Source organism: Hippopotamus amphibius, chromosome 4 (assembly GCF_030028045.1).
Source record: "Hippopotamus amphibius kiboko isolate mHipAmp2 chromosome 4, mHipAmp2.hap2, whole genome shotgun sequence".
Classification (NCBI taxonomy): Eukaryota; Metazoa; Chordata; class Mammalia; order Artiodactyla; family Hippopotamidae; genus Hippopotamus; species Hippopotamus amphibius.
Genome location: NC_080189.1, coordinates 183856253 through 183871349, shown reverse-complemented (window position 1 = coordinate 183871349; position 15097 = coordinate 183856253).

Genomic DNA, 15097 nt, shown 5'->3' with positions numbered 1-15097 from the left:
GGTGGCACCAGGCTCTGAGCCGGGGAGCACCCAGGAGTTTAGTTTTGAGTGCTCCAAGGTTGAAGTGCTGATGAGAAATCCTAGTGGAGATGCTGAGTCAGCAATCAGATAGGGGTCATTGGCAATCCTAATCAAGCACTTCTGGGGCAAAGGGAGGGTCACAAGTCACATGAAAATGGAATACAGAGAACCCACCAACAGGGTGGTAGCTCGAGAGAGGAGGTGGACTCCTGAGATTTTTTAGACTCAAAGGATGACAGCGTGGTAGGAGCCAATGGGAAGGCTGTAGGCGGGACGGGGCTGACAAAGGCAGTGTGAGACTGCTGAGAAGCTGGAAAGTTGGACCGCAAGCCCGGGGGGAGGGTGCCACTGGGCCAACGGCAGGTCACTTCCTCCCTGGTCCTAGGGAAAGAGAAACAAGAGGGAGAGGATGATGGTGGGAAGCTGTGGGGGTTCATTTTGCTGGCTCTTATCTTCCCTGTGTCTGTGATGGGAGCGGAAGTCAGCCACCTCTCTCTTTGCTGTGGGAGCTTCTCTGATGCAGAAAGGGCCATTGGCCTTGGTTTGGCATCTCCAGTGCCCAGCACCAGATATCCATAGAGTAGTGGGCAAGGAAAGAACGGACAACTCTGAATAGCAAAGGTGGACCCTGAAAGGATCCTTGTCCTCCTAGATAAAGTGACATGCATCCCCCACTGGCCTCCTGGGTCGCTAGAGACGTGGGTAAGCCCACCTTCTCCAGCCAGCCTCCTGACCCCAGCTGGCTGGTGGCTGGTAGCCCTTCTCACTTCCCCAGGCATCGCTCCCCTCCCTCACCTGTCCACCTGCTCAGCCACTCTTTCAACAGTACGTCGATACATCTGCCCACCCATGCACTCCTCTGTCCCACAGACTCACCCCTTCATGCACACACTTACTCCTCCGCTACCCTTCCTTGTGTTAACTCACCCAAACATCCTCGCAGACACTCAGCCATGAGCACAAACGTGCTGGCATCAGTCCCGTGAGGAGGCTGAGGCTGCCTGGGGGACAACCTCAGTGTTCCTGCCTCCCAGGAGCTCATAGGATGGGAGAAAGATAGACACAACGCACACACCAATACGTGATGAGGGAGGTGTGCCAAGTGCTAGGACTGCAGGCTTCCACAATCTCTAGTCTGGAAACAGGATGCAGTTTCAGCTACTGTAGAGGGGGCTGGACCACATAAAGCAGACAGGCGATTTGTTCCTCCCAAAGATTAGGGCACAGGGGTGGGAAAGGTAAGTAAAGGAGAAGGTGATAAAACCCACTCATATCTTAGCATTTGGAAGGGGATACCAAGGAGGAAGGGGAAGAAATAGCTATCTCCTCAACTTAGTAATTACACAGAGGGCAGAGTGAAGACAACACTATTTCACTTTTTTCCCATAGAGAAATTTTGATGTAAGCATGTTTTGTTTTTGTTTTTGTTTTTAAACTGAGGTGTAAGCACCAGCAGACTTAGAAACTGGTCCTAAATTATCAAAAACAAATGTTAAGAAAAACGTATTCTACATAATATAATAAAAGATAGCAGGGAAGAAAGAAAGTGTGAAAAAAAGAAAACAAGCATTAAGTGCAATTTTTTTAAGTTCAAACAAGACAATCCAGTTTTTTTTTAATGTAAATGAGTTATATGCTCTTAAAAGAGGGAGTTTTCAGTTCAAGTCAAAAATCCTCAAAACCAACTATATGTTGTCTATTTGAAGCACACGTTCAACAAAGCAACTCAAAAAACCCCTCAAATCCCAGGGATGGGCCTCAATTTTCACGCATTTGACTCTCAGGCAGCCCACACAATCACGCACTGACATCTGAAAAACCCAAGGAATTTATACAGCAGCCGATGGCCGGCAATCAACTCCCTATCAATGGCATCCCCAGGTTTGCATACACAGCAATTTGTTCAATTTGTTTGTGTAACTCCTTAAATATCTCATTGCAGAGGCTTTTATAGGGTATTCTCAGGGGTACCTAGGGCCCCCCAGTCACTGTCGGGATGGTGCCTCAAGCTCAAGGTCTCTACCCAACTTCAAACAGGGCAGCTTTGATTTGATCCATTTTACTTATTGGGCTTCTGGGTATTATTTGGTCTGAATAAAAGGCTTGGCTGCATTTGAAAACCACTATTTAATTACATTTTACTCCTATTGTTTTATAAAAATAAGTGGAAAGTGGAAAAATAAAATTGCTGATACCAGTGGTAAGAACATAGATCTCATATATATTTAAGAAATTAAGACAAAGATGGAAATCATTAGGTGAACCCAATGTCACAAATCCCTCGCCTCAATAATTGAATTTAAGGCAGTCAACTATGTGTTTGGAAAGAACAAAATTAGAGAACATCTGTGGAATGCTAGAAATTGCCTGGAAAGGTACAGAATGTTGGGCTCTCGAGGAGCAGAATTCTTTGGAACATGCAAGTCTCTGGTTCAACTTTCAAACAACACTTTGCCTTGAATACAGACTTCCAGAAACAATTATATGAGAAAGCAGGGTTACCTAGCTCAGGAATACAAATGAAAATAAAGCAGAGGTGCTTCTGAATTTCAAGTACCCAAGAGCAAAGTCAATAATGGTTTGAAGAAAACCACCTCTCAGAGACAGAAGTTACCATCCGCGGCAACGACATTCACGAACATTTACATTAGGAATAAAATAGCATCCAAAAATGTGGAAACAAAAACACAGTGTCCAGAGCCCTCTCAGTCATAAAGACATCAAATAGGCAAAAAGTAAGCGAGAAACATACCTCAAATCTAGAGGGAAGCAACACTGTACATAACAGAAAATGAGAAATAAAGAAAAGATGCTTACTTCACCAATATTAGTTTACACTGCCCCAAAAAAGCTCTAATCAATACAATAAAACAAAAAATAGACAAACGTTATAAATTATTAGTATGATGCTTAAATTGCAGTTATTTATAATTACTTAATTCTTTGCTAAGAAAATTGAAAAGAATCAACTGAAAAACTAGTAAAACTGAATGTCTTTACATCAAAATCTGTATCCTATAAACAAGATGTTCACCTTACTTTTAAAGGCCCATGAAACATTCACAAAATTGATTAAAGAAAGCAGAAAGAAGACAACCATAATTCCCCAAAGTAGAATTTGTATGTCCACATTCTCTAACCATAATGAAATATGACCAATTCAATAAAAAAGTATAAGCAACAATACACAACCCAAAGTAGAAATTAATTTAAAAAGCTCTACTTTGCATATTTAATTCAGATAATCATTTCTTCTAAGAACAAGAAGAAAAGAAAAGCATAATTATAAATATTTTAAAATATTGAAAATACTACATATTAAAACTTATGACATGCAGTCAAAATTGCAACAAGAGGCAAATTCATACTATGAAATGCTTTCATTATTAAAGAAGAATAACATAAGGGGCATATGAAAAGATCCATAAAACAAGGAAAGCAGAAGGAAGGAATCAATAAAGATAAAAGCAGATATTGGTGAATTTGAACACACACACAAAAACAGTTGATAAATTATCCCAAGAACTGATTCTTTGAAAAACCTCTAACATAGACGCTCCTCTAGCTCACCTAATAAGAAAAAGAGATAAAGTACACATATACAAAATTAAGAATGAAAAAGATGATATAATCATAGAAATAGATTAAAATTTTATTATAAAAATACTATTTATAATTCTATGCTAAGAAATATTTAAATCTCAGAAAAATAGGTTATATTCTAGGATTAATATTAGCTTTGAAAGAATCATGGAGCACTCAGTGTGTGCCAGATTCAGTGCAAGATACTTTATCTCTTTAATTCTCACAGTGGCCTTCTTAGCTACTGGCTCTCATTAACCATTTAACAAGTGAGGAAACTAAGAATTAGAGAGAAGACAGTTTTCCTGAGGTCACATGAGAAATGACAGAGCAAGAATTTGAACCCAAGTTATCTGATTCCAGGGCCTGCACATATAAATACTGAGCTATATTAGAAAATGAGGCAAACATTCTAAAGATTCAGAAAGTCTAAAGAATCCAATAAATACAGAAGAAATAGGAAAAGTTGTCAGAATTATCCCAGGAGCATTATATGGCTGAGTTCTTTCAAGCTTTCATGAACTAGATCATTTAAATGATGTATATATGGTACAGAATAGAGAAAAAGATGGAATGTTCCCTAATTCATTTTACAAAGCCAGCATAACTTTGATATCAAATGAACAAAAAAGTAATTTGAAATACTAGCAGACCAAATCATGTAGTATATTAAAAGAACAATACACCACAACCAGGTAGAATTTGATCCAAAAATGTTTCAAAGTTATGAAACATTATTATAATTCATTGCATCAACAGGTCAATGGGGAAAAACAACACGAATATCTCCATAGATATCAAAAAAGTATTTCATAAAATTCTAATCCATTCCTGATTTTAATCATACATGAAGTAGAAACAAATACTTAATTAGCATTACAAAAACATACAGCCTTAAAAAAGTATCTGTTATCACACTTAACATGAACCAGAAATGAGACAAAGATTTCTGTTATCAACAACTTAATGTTTTGGAAGATCTAGCCAATACGACAAGACAAGAAAGAAAAATAGAGGAGATAAAATATTTTAAAACTTTCCTATAATTTTATAGATGTGAATGACTCTTTACCTAGAAATTCCAAAACATTTAACTAAACACTTGTAGAACATGAGAGAATTCAATGACAGCCAATAACAATAGATATATAATCTTTTCCCTACATACCAGTAACAACCAGTTAGAAACATACAAGAAAACATTCACAATAGAAGCAACACTTCATTCCTTGAAATAAACTTAATGCCAAACTGTGAATTTGTCAAATTTGACAAATTGTGAATATATATATTAAACAGTAAAATATGCAAAGCCCAAGTATCAAAAAACACCAATTCTCTTTAATTTACAATTTTATAAAATTCCACAGAAAATCTATAAAGAATGTTTTTAACTTCAGTATATCACTAAAATTCACCTGGAAGAATAAACACATGAGACTAATCCAGAAAATCTTGAAAAATAAGAATGAAGGAAGACAATTGCTTTCAAATAATAATACATATTATAACAACATGAAATATTATAACAAAGCAACACCAGGGTAAGAACAGGAAGATTAATGGCATAATAGAAAGCCACAGCAAGAAACAAAAAATATAAAAGTATCTAGCATGTGGTAAACGTGGAAATGGAGCATATAGTTGTTTCTCACAATAACTAAAAGATTAAAGATTTAATATAAAGAAGAAATCATGAAAGAACTAGGAAAAAATGAAAGTGACCATTATATGAGCTTCTAAGCAAGAAGAAACTATGAGAACAAATTAGTGATAGATATTTAGAACACAGATTTTCTTTAAATAAAAAAAGTTAAAAGCTCCATGAACAAAATGGAACGGCAAATGAAAAATGGGGGTGGGGGGAGGGGGCAGGAAATGTTGGTAATATAGGATGGAAAAAAGAGTTACTATTCTTATTTTGAAAGGTATTATAAAATAAAAATAAAAGATACACCAGTAGAGAAAAATGGGAAAATGACTTTCAGTCCAATATGGTGAATTGCATATAGATAATCACCTGCCTTCTCTCTTGAAACTGTGCTAAATGAAAGTGAAGAGATTTTCATCTGGAGCACAAGTACACAGGGACAAAGACAAGAAGATAGGAGAGTGGTAACTGATTCAGAGCTGTGAACCCTAGACTTGCAGTGAGGAAAGCTGAAATAAAGGCCAGTGTATTCCATGGAACCCACAGAAGTCTCAGGAATTGGCAGCACCAGGTGCCGCCAGGAAAACCTGGGCTGAATGAGATGAACTGGCTAAAAGTCTGTTAAAGAAGAAGACAGATTTCCCAATTTTCACCCATTAGGCAAAACCTGAAAATGTATTACATCCAGAAAGCAAAGCAGAGGTGACTGGAGCAAAGATGTATGCATAGTTGAGGGCAAGAGTCCTGAATTAAAAAGAGGAAGAAGGCAAAGCTTTGCAAGCTGGATGTTGAGACCACCCAATCTTCCTCCACAAACCTCCTAAAGCACTGGCAGCTAGTAGTACTCTAGACCAGAAACTGAAAAACCTTATTTGGAGCATCTGAGCAGTCTAAAAGGAAAAGAAATAAAAATGCTAAAACCTGGGGTTCCCCAATAAAAAGACCAGTTAGCTCACTCTACAGTAAAGCCCATAGTCTACAAAGCCCAACCACTTACTGAGAGCTTCCAAGCTCATGAGTGTATTTGGATGTGTGCATTGCATATATGTACCTATATCTATATCATCTACATCTATATATCTACCTATATGATCAGAGAGTTGAGAAAATCACCTAACATGTAAGAGACACATACACACTTGGAAAGAAGAAAAAAAAAAAGCTTAGAGACTCTGTAAAAGAAAGAAAAAATTTCAGAAAACATATTATTAATATTTTCAGAAATATCAAAGAAGCAATTGCATCCATGAAACAAAATGCTATAAAATAATATTTAGAGTATAACTTTAAAAAACCTTGAAAATCAGAGATTGCAGAAGTGAAAATAGGTTAAAAGAAAAAGACAGAGAGATCTCTTAGGAAGAGAACAAAGAGATTAAGAGATGAAAATCAGAGGAAAAATACAGTTAAAGAACCAAAGAGATCCAACATCCAAACAATATAAATTTAAGAAAAAGAAAACAGACGGGAGGACATTGTCCAAGGAATTGTTTAAGAAAAATTTCCACAACTGAAGGACACACGTTTTCAGACCAAAAGGGCCTGGCAAAATGGATGAACGTAGAGCCACATCAAGATGCAAACACATGAAATTCAAAGCACAAGAAGACAATGAGAAAATGCTACCAGTTCCAGAAAAGGAGGAGAAAAAAAGATCACATACAAGGGATGAAGAATCAGAAAGTTTTCAGACTTCTGATTAACAGCACCAGAAGTCAGAAGACAATTATTTATGCTTATGAAATCTGAAGGGGAAAAAGTTACCAACTAGAATTCTATACCCAGCCAAACCATCAACATCAGTGTGGACTAGACATTTTTCTTTTCAGATGTGAAAGGTCTCCAAAAATTTACCCCCCATTTTCAGGAAATTGCTAAAGGATGCACTCTAGCTAAACAAGGGAGTAAACTGTAAAAGAGGATAACATGGGATTTACAAAATCAGGGATCCAACCAAGGAGAGATGGAATCCCAAGGAATAAGGAGGAGATCTCAAGATAAGGGCAGGAAGCCCAAAGATCAACCATTCCAGAACAGAACAGGCAAGGAGGCTCCAGGAAGAGATTTCTTCAAAAAGATAAAACACATTAAATAAAACCAAAAAATACTAATGTGTTTGAATGTCTTGAGAGGCTGGGGATAAATTTGTGATAAGTTCATTAAAAACTAAGCAACCAATCAAAGAGAGAAGGAAAAAAGAAACAAACAAAAACCCAGACAATGATCAACTCCAGAGAAAACAAAAAGTTGTAAGGAGAAGTAAATAATCACTGCACTGTTGTTCCACTATCAACAGTGTTTACCCTGTTATAATAATGTGAACACTGAATACTGACCAAACCAAAACTGTGGACTAAACATACTAAAAAGATGGGACAGAAAGGTATTCCTGTGTGTGGTGAGGCCAAGGGCATTTGTGAAAGAGATTTAATTAAATCTTCTGTGGTTGAAAAGTCAAGATAATGCCTAAGCTAAATAATGTGTTTTTTTTTTGAGAACTAGAAAAATCAGAATATTACTTAGAAAAATGGTGGTAAATGTCAAGAAAATCAGTTAAAAGAATTAAAAGCTGTTGCTTCTGTGGAGCAGGATATGGGATTGGAGTGGAGAAGGCTGATGCTTCTACAAAGTCTTGTAAAACTGTTTGACTCTTAAAATGATGCATATGCATGACTTTGACAAAAATAAAACTCAATGAAAACTGAAAAATGCAAAGAACCTGAACTGGTAATTCAGATACAAAGAACCAATGAAGATATGGGGGGAATGCTCTTATCACAGGTAATAAAAGAACTGAAAATGAGAAGAATGAAATATTGCGTTTTGACAAATTGGCAAATGTTAAAAACCTTGATAATTTCCAGAGAGACAGTCACTTCTTAAACTAATTCTGAGAATATAAGTTGGTACAAAGTTAAAGGGAGGGCAGCTTGACCATAAAATGCTCACACCTTTTGACATGGCCTTTCCACTTTTAGAATGCACTGCAGGAAACACATCAGAGACATATGTGAAGGTGAAAAAAACAAAGTTGCTCACCCCGACTTACACCACCTAACTTCTAAAAATCTTGTACATATCTGACAAGAGTGGGTCAGTTAAATCGAGTATGATAGAGTCATTTGCCAGGATACTAGGTAATCATTAAAAAAAGTCACATGATAGGAAATTACTTAATGGCATGGGAAAATGTTCAGGATGTATAGTTAGGTGAAAAATTAGGATGACTGTGATGAACCCAATTAAACACACACACACACACACACACACACACTTTTGCAATTTATAGGTGAAACCAAAAGACCAGAGGCTGGTCATCAAAATGCTGGCAGCGGTCATCTTTGAGCAATGAGACGAGGGTGAATCCTATTCTTCCTCTTGTTCTTTTTAGTACTGCACAAGCTTTTACAGTAAACGTTTCTTTTTTTCTAGAATTACTACATGCAATAAATTGTAGTTATCAGCTTAGTACCTTTTATGTGAAAAACTCACATGTCCCCCGCCTTCCTTCTCTACTACAGAAATGAGTTAACAAAACATTTATCTGCATAATTTGTAAAAGAGCCTCAGTGGGGGGCAGGGGTATGAAGGGAACACAGAGTCCCAACTCAAGTGGTCAAAAAAGAACTCTGGTGTCTGGTCAGCTGTGAAGTGACCACTTGGGTGGGACCAGAGACGAGGGCCAGGTATCCGGGGTTGGGCCCCTGCAGACCTCCCCTCTTTGGTCTGGGTAACTTCCGAGTGGCTTCGTTCTCCACTCAGAGGAGCAACCACCAGAAACGGCCCGGCCTCTACCTGCCAATGCTCCAAGTGGGCAGTGTGTGCACTCGGGCTCCTCGGAGACCTTCACGCGTGCTAGGATCGCCTCTAGTTTTTATCTTTTCTAGACCAAGCCTGGCCCTTAGTCACAGGCACACAAGCCTCTTAGCATGTAACCAGGAAAAGCAGAACTCACCCTGCGAAGCAAGGGCTCCACCCATCGGAAGTGTCCCCAGGAAGCCTTGTGCTCCAGCAACCACACCTCCACGGGCTCCTTGCAAACAACCTTCCAAGACAAGAGGACCGAGTCACAAAAACACGTCCAACTGTGTGAGCGCAAGTCTGACCCACCCTGTGGGGGGTGGTCGGGAGTGGCGAGGCCAGCCCTGAGGACACGGGGCCGGAGCAGAGCAGGCTCCTGACTCGGGATGCCTAATCCAACGTGACACGACCAGCTACAGGAGGAAACTCTCGAGTTCCGCATAGGGTGGATCTGGGTGGGGCAATAGGAGCTGTGAATGGGGGCAGGACCAGAAACACAGGCTGGAGCAGGGTGGAGGGAACACGTGGACCCGCCCAGGAGCACAGGGGACGTGGCACTGGCCGAGCCCATCGGTGCCTCCAGAGTTCCACTGTCAAGTCAGTACTGCTGTTAGTACCACGGCCATTGTCACTATCTAGTGCATCCAGGGCTACACAGAACTGGACTGATGACAGCCTTCACCCCATGACACCAGTCATCACTGGTCCACAAATGGCTCTTTTAGTTTATCCTCTTTATTTAACTTTTCAAGGATTTAATGCTCATTCATAAGCCACCAGAGCTCTAACCCAGCGCTAGGACACTAACTATACTTTGCATCCCCCAGGGCTGGGTGGCCATTCTGTATAGCCTCAGGGTCATGGGGCAGCCTCCAGCCCAGCCGTTGGAGGCTAACACCCCCAGATCTTGGATTCGGGAGCCATGCTCTGGCCGTTTACCGCCTGCTCCGATCCGTTCCAGCCACGCCATTCCTGGCCTGGGAACTAAGCTAGGCCAGGCTCTCCCTGCTCTGAAAGAAATGGGCTGGTCTCAGACAAAGAAGACCCAGCTGAGGTTCTCCTGAGGTCATGGAAGCCAGGGTTCGGGGGCAAGTGGGCACTGAGAGGGCTCTGGGGCAGGGGGCAAGCTCAGGCAGGCCAAGGATGGCCCTGCACCCACCCCCCTGATGGGTGGGGCCCCATGTTCAGTGTATTTTGAAACATGCTGTTTGGGACAACTGTCAGGAGCAGGGAGACCGTTGTCCACATACTTCCCCGCAGGGCTTTTATGAAAGGTCGTCACATTAGCGGGCTTGGCCAGGAACACTTATTAAGTTCTTTCATCCTGATGGGCAACCATAAACATGGGATACTCTCAGGACCCGAACCCTCGCATGAGAGGGGACGCTGCCTCCCATCCCGCAGGTGGGGACAGCAGACACCCAGGCTCTGCACTCAGAGCGCCCCTCCTGTTTCACTCTCTCCCACCCTGCATCCCGGGGAGGCGACCAGTGCTGGGGCTGCTGTGGGGGCCAGGGGACCCGCCTCGGGCTCATCACACTCATCTGAGCCTTGGTTTCCTTCTTTGCAAGGGGGCCAATGATGTGCCCCCTGAGGCACTGGGGGCTTTGATGAGGTGCAAATGCGGCAGCACCCACCAACTCAGCCAGCTCCTGGGGAGAGGGGGGAGGTACGGGAGAGCATCTCCAAGGGGGTGGGGCGGGGGCGGGGCGTGTAGAGGTGGGCTGGGGGTCCACGAAGGGCCTCTTCCTCCCTTGTGTCTCCAACATCTGCCCAGCACTTTCTAGTTCACAAGGCCCTTTCCTCTCTGCCCTGTGGTACCCAGAGAAGGGTTACCATATAGGGAACCACATCTTCCAGCCAACCCTGCCCTCACATCCCCCACTCTACCTCCAAACAGGGCACACAGCACAGTCCCCAAGAAGAGAGGGGGAGGAGAAAGAGATGGGAGGAGAGGCTGGAGGACCCACAAAGTGAAGGACTCGAACCAGAGGGTCCCAGCGGCCCTCTCGCTCCCTGTCTTCTGCGGCTCGGAAGGGAATGCATCCCCCTTGGGGACCTCCCCCGCCCTTCAAGCATGGCTCCTTCAAATCCGAGGAGCGCCCACCAGCGGGATAAACAGCCAAGCCGGGGAATGTGGACTCACGGCTCGCTGTGGCACTCAACATTTGGATACGTGACCTGCAGAGCAGTGGGGCTGTTTGCGGGGGTGAGAGAGGAGGGGCAGTGCAGAGGGTCTGTACAGGGAGGATGGGCATGGCAGGAGGGGGCAGGGGCTCAGAGATGCAGAAAAGCAGCAGGAAGACCCCAGGGGCAGAGGGCGCTGGACAGATGGCCTTTGAGACGTCTGAACTGCAGCCGGGGTTCCCCAGAGAACCCCACAGGAGGGCACATCAGTAAATGAAGCCAGGAGCCCAACAGCACTGGGGTGTGGGGGTACAGCAGAGGTGAGGGGACAGCTGAGGCCACAGCAGGGGCACGTGTGCCCAGGCCCACCCTCCTCCCCTCTGCACAGCCGCCAGCAGCTCCTGCTGACACCAGAACATCTGCTGCAGATGGGGCCCAGCCCCACCAAGCTAGCGGGACTCTCATTGTATCGTATTGAAAAAACACGTGCTGGGAGAAGCCTCAGATCTGAGGGAAAAGAAAATAAAACTGGCCCCCAAATTACAAGTGAGGCTCAAGGGCCTGGAAGGACAGAAGGGGGCGGGGAGGGGTCAAGACCACAGTGAAATAGGGAGACATCTTTTCTCTCTCCCCAGCGGGCAAAAGGTGATGGGAGAGATTGCTGTCATCACCTGTTCCAGGCCTGCACATAGGGAAACCGAGGCCAGGCAGGGTGGCCACTGGCTCCAGCTCCAGTCTCAGATGGTGGGAAGAAGGAAACATCACCCTCTGTGAGAGTCCCTGGGGGATACTGAGGTAGCGGTGAGCCTGGGAGGCTAGTGGAGGGAAGATGTGAGGGTGAGAAGGCAAGTGGGGAGATTTCCTGTGTGAGTGAAAACCAGCAGCACCTCTGAGGCTCCGGAAGAGCAGGGACAGGAGAAGAACACGTGACATGGACGGCACACAGTCCATGGGGGACGGAGCTGCACTCAGGGGCCACGTGCTCAGGTCAGCACACAGCTCTTAGCACTTTCAAGATGTTTGCAGAATAAATGAATGAAATTTACCTCCCCGTTACAGATGATGGGCATGGGACTTGGACGGGCCTGGTGACTTCTCCGAAGGCACACTCTGCTATCTGTCCTGGCAGAGAAAAGAACAAAGAAGTCAGAAGAGAGAGACAACAGAATTGCCTGTCCTCGGGGGCCAGCCCAGGGCCAGTGTCCACTCGCCGAGGAGAGCAGGGACAATTCTCGCAGGGCACAAACACTGAGGATTTGTCTCCGGGGCTGTGTCCCCCTGCCCACCCCCCACCTGCCACTTCTGTGATCCTGGAGCCCAGCCTCAGCCCTTGCTGTGTGTCGGGTACCCATTGAGGAAAAGCCCAGGGAGAGCGCAGGACATGGAGTCAGGACTGCCTGGTGGAACTGTGGCCCTGACGGTAGCCAGGGCACAGCACTGCCCTGCCCCCCACCCCCCCAGGCCTCTGTGTCCTTGTCTCCAAAATGAGGAATAGGTGTCACCCGTCTCCAAACAAGATGTGGAAACTTTTGGCTGTGACAGCAGACACAATATACCGTCATTATTCTTTCTCCCCAGTGTCAGGACCCACCAGGCTCCAGTGCACAGCCCATCCAGGGCCTGATGCCCGAGGGAAGGTGAGCCTCTGCGTGGGGCTGGACTGTCCCCGGGCCAGCTCCGGAGCACCTCTCTCCTCCAGGCCAGGGCGAAAGCCCTGGTCCCTCTAGTGCTCACACACTCGTCTCATTAATTTCAGGACCAGCTCGGACTCCCCTCTGGCTTCGGGAGGATTTGAGGCCTCCGCCGAAAGCGAGAAAGAAGAGCTGATGAGGGCACCCACCCGCTCCAGTTTCATCAGAGAAGCAAAACCTAACCGCGGAATTCTGTCTTGCAAACCCTCTGCCTATTCAGTGACAGCTGAAGGTTTGTTTTCAATCTTCCCTTCCCTTCTCTGGGAGGAGGCCCCAGAGACCCCCAAAAACCAGACTCGACTCTGGCCGGTGGCCATGGGGTTTCAAGTTTTGAGACGGGCCTTTTGCAAAATGTTCAGTTTCAAGCCCTGGTCCGCTTGCCCACATCCTGTCCAAACTTCCTGGGGGAGTGAGATTTATTTAAGAAAGGAATAAAATCCCCATGTTCAGGCCATTGAGTGAAAACACGCTCCCTCCCAGGCAATTTCAAGGATTAAGGTTACATATCTCTTAATGAGTCGCAGGCAGAAGGCAAAGTGGAGCTGGGTGGAGGAGGAGGACCAGCCTCCATCATGAGGAAGTGTGGGTCCTCAGCGCCAAGGACCCCGGCTCTCTGCCAGGGATGTAATCTGCCCCCCAGCATGGCCTCACAATCATTCTTTGGTGCCTTCACTTATTCTCTCACTCAACCTGCATTCTTATTGGTGGATCAGCTGCTTTGCACAGGGTCCCTACTGGACAGTGCGGGGTCTGAGGCACCCAAGACTGGGCACCCCCAGTCAGGAAGCTCAAGGTCTGTTTGGGAAGGTAGATGCCTAACCCGATCTTGGACAAGCAACAGGATAGGTTTCTGCATGGAAGTCAAGTTCATGGCCATGGAACAGTTCTAAGTGTGGGGGCACTCATCCCACTGGGAGGAACAGGACAAGTCCTCCAGAGGGCTAAAGGATGAGCTTGTGCAAAGGCACAGAGGCACAGAGGTATGCAGACTCGGGGATGGAGGGGTGGGCTGCTGGCTGGTGCGTGAGGCCAGGGAGCGTGTGGTGTCAGGTGTGACTGGAGGACAAGTCATGAGCCTCCTCGAGCAGGAAGCCAAGGAGCTTGGACTTCATCCCAGGGCTTCAGGAACTCACGAGAGAGCTCTAAGGAGCAGGGAACTCTTTCTCAGGCATTCTAGAAAAGTGCACAGGGAGGAGAGCAAGTTGGAGGAGGAGAAAGAAGACCAGTCAGAGGCAGATGACAGCCCAAGGAGCCTGGACCAACGTGGTGGTGATGGAGATGAGAACAGTAGACTCATGGGCTCCCTGGAGAGATGCTGAAGGGGGAGGACTGGAGTTGGAGTTAGAGGGAGGGAGGCATCGGGGACAGTGACTGAAACAACGCACGCCAGGTTGCCGAGGAAGCTGTAGAACATCCTAGCAATGTTAGCGACAGCTGGTGTGCTAGACAGCCATTTTGAGAAACTTGATGAAATACGGTAGAGGGAAGAGAAAAGGTCAACACAGATTCCATTCTACCCTCGGTCTGCCATTTGGCAACACATCTAAGAGAAATACTTGAAAGTTGACGGGGAAGATCAAACCCTGACACTCAACAGAGCCTTCCTTAACAAGCATGGTGCTTGAGTGAATGTTGTGGTGGGCTGGCTGGTCACAACTGCCAGGAAACGATCAGGCAGCTGCTGCACAAACTCCAAAGGACACCTGTCTCTCTCTTTCCTCCAAGGATGTCTGACCTGATTCACCCCAGAGAGCCAAAGCCATCGACCTGCTCCCACCAAGTCTATAGCCTTATCCCCCTTTCAGCGTCCCCCCGAAACACGGGAGAGAAGCAGGTGCAGCTTCTCATGAGGGTCAAGGCCAGTCCAGCCAGCAAGTTAACAATGCTCCAGGCACCTGGGCTTCACAGCACTCGTCACACATGGAATCAGGTAATTTTGCCGCACGCAATCATTTAAAATCTATCTCCCACTCCACCAGGACAGAGATAGGATATGTCTTCTTTCTTGTTGTGTATCACCCAGCCTCTGGCACCATAGAAAGGGCCCAATATTTTCTGAGTAAATGAAAGAATTCATCAGGCATTTCCAGATGCCCAGACCTTCTGCTGGGTCAGCACGACACAAATAGAAGACCCCGACCTCAAGAAGCCCATAGTCCTTTGGAGAAACGGGTGGCTCAGTTAGCAGTGAAACGGGCTCCGTCAGTGGCGTGGATGTAGGATG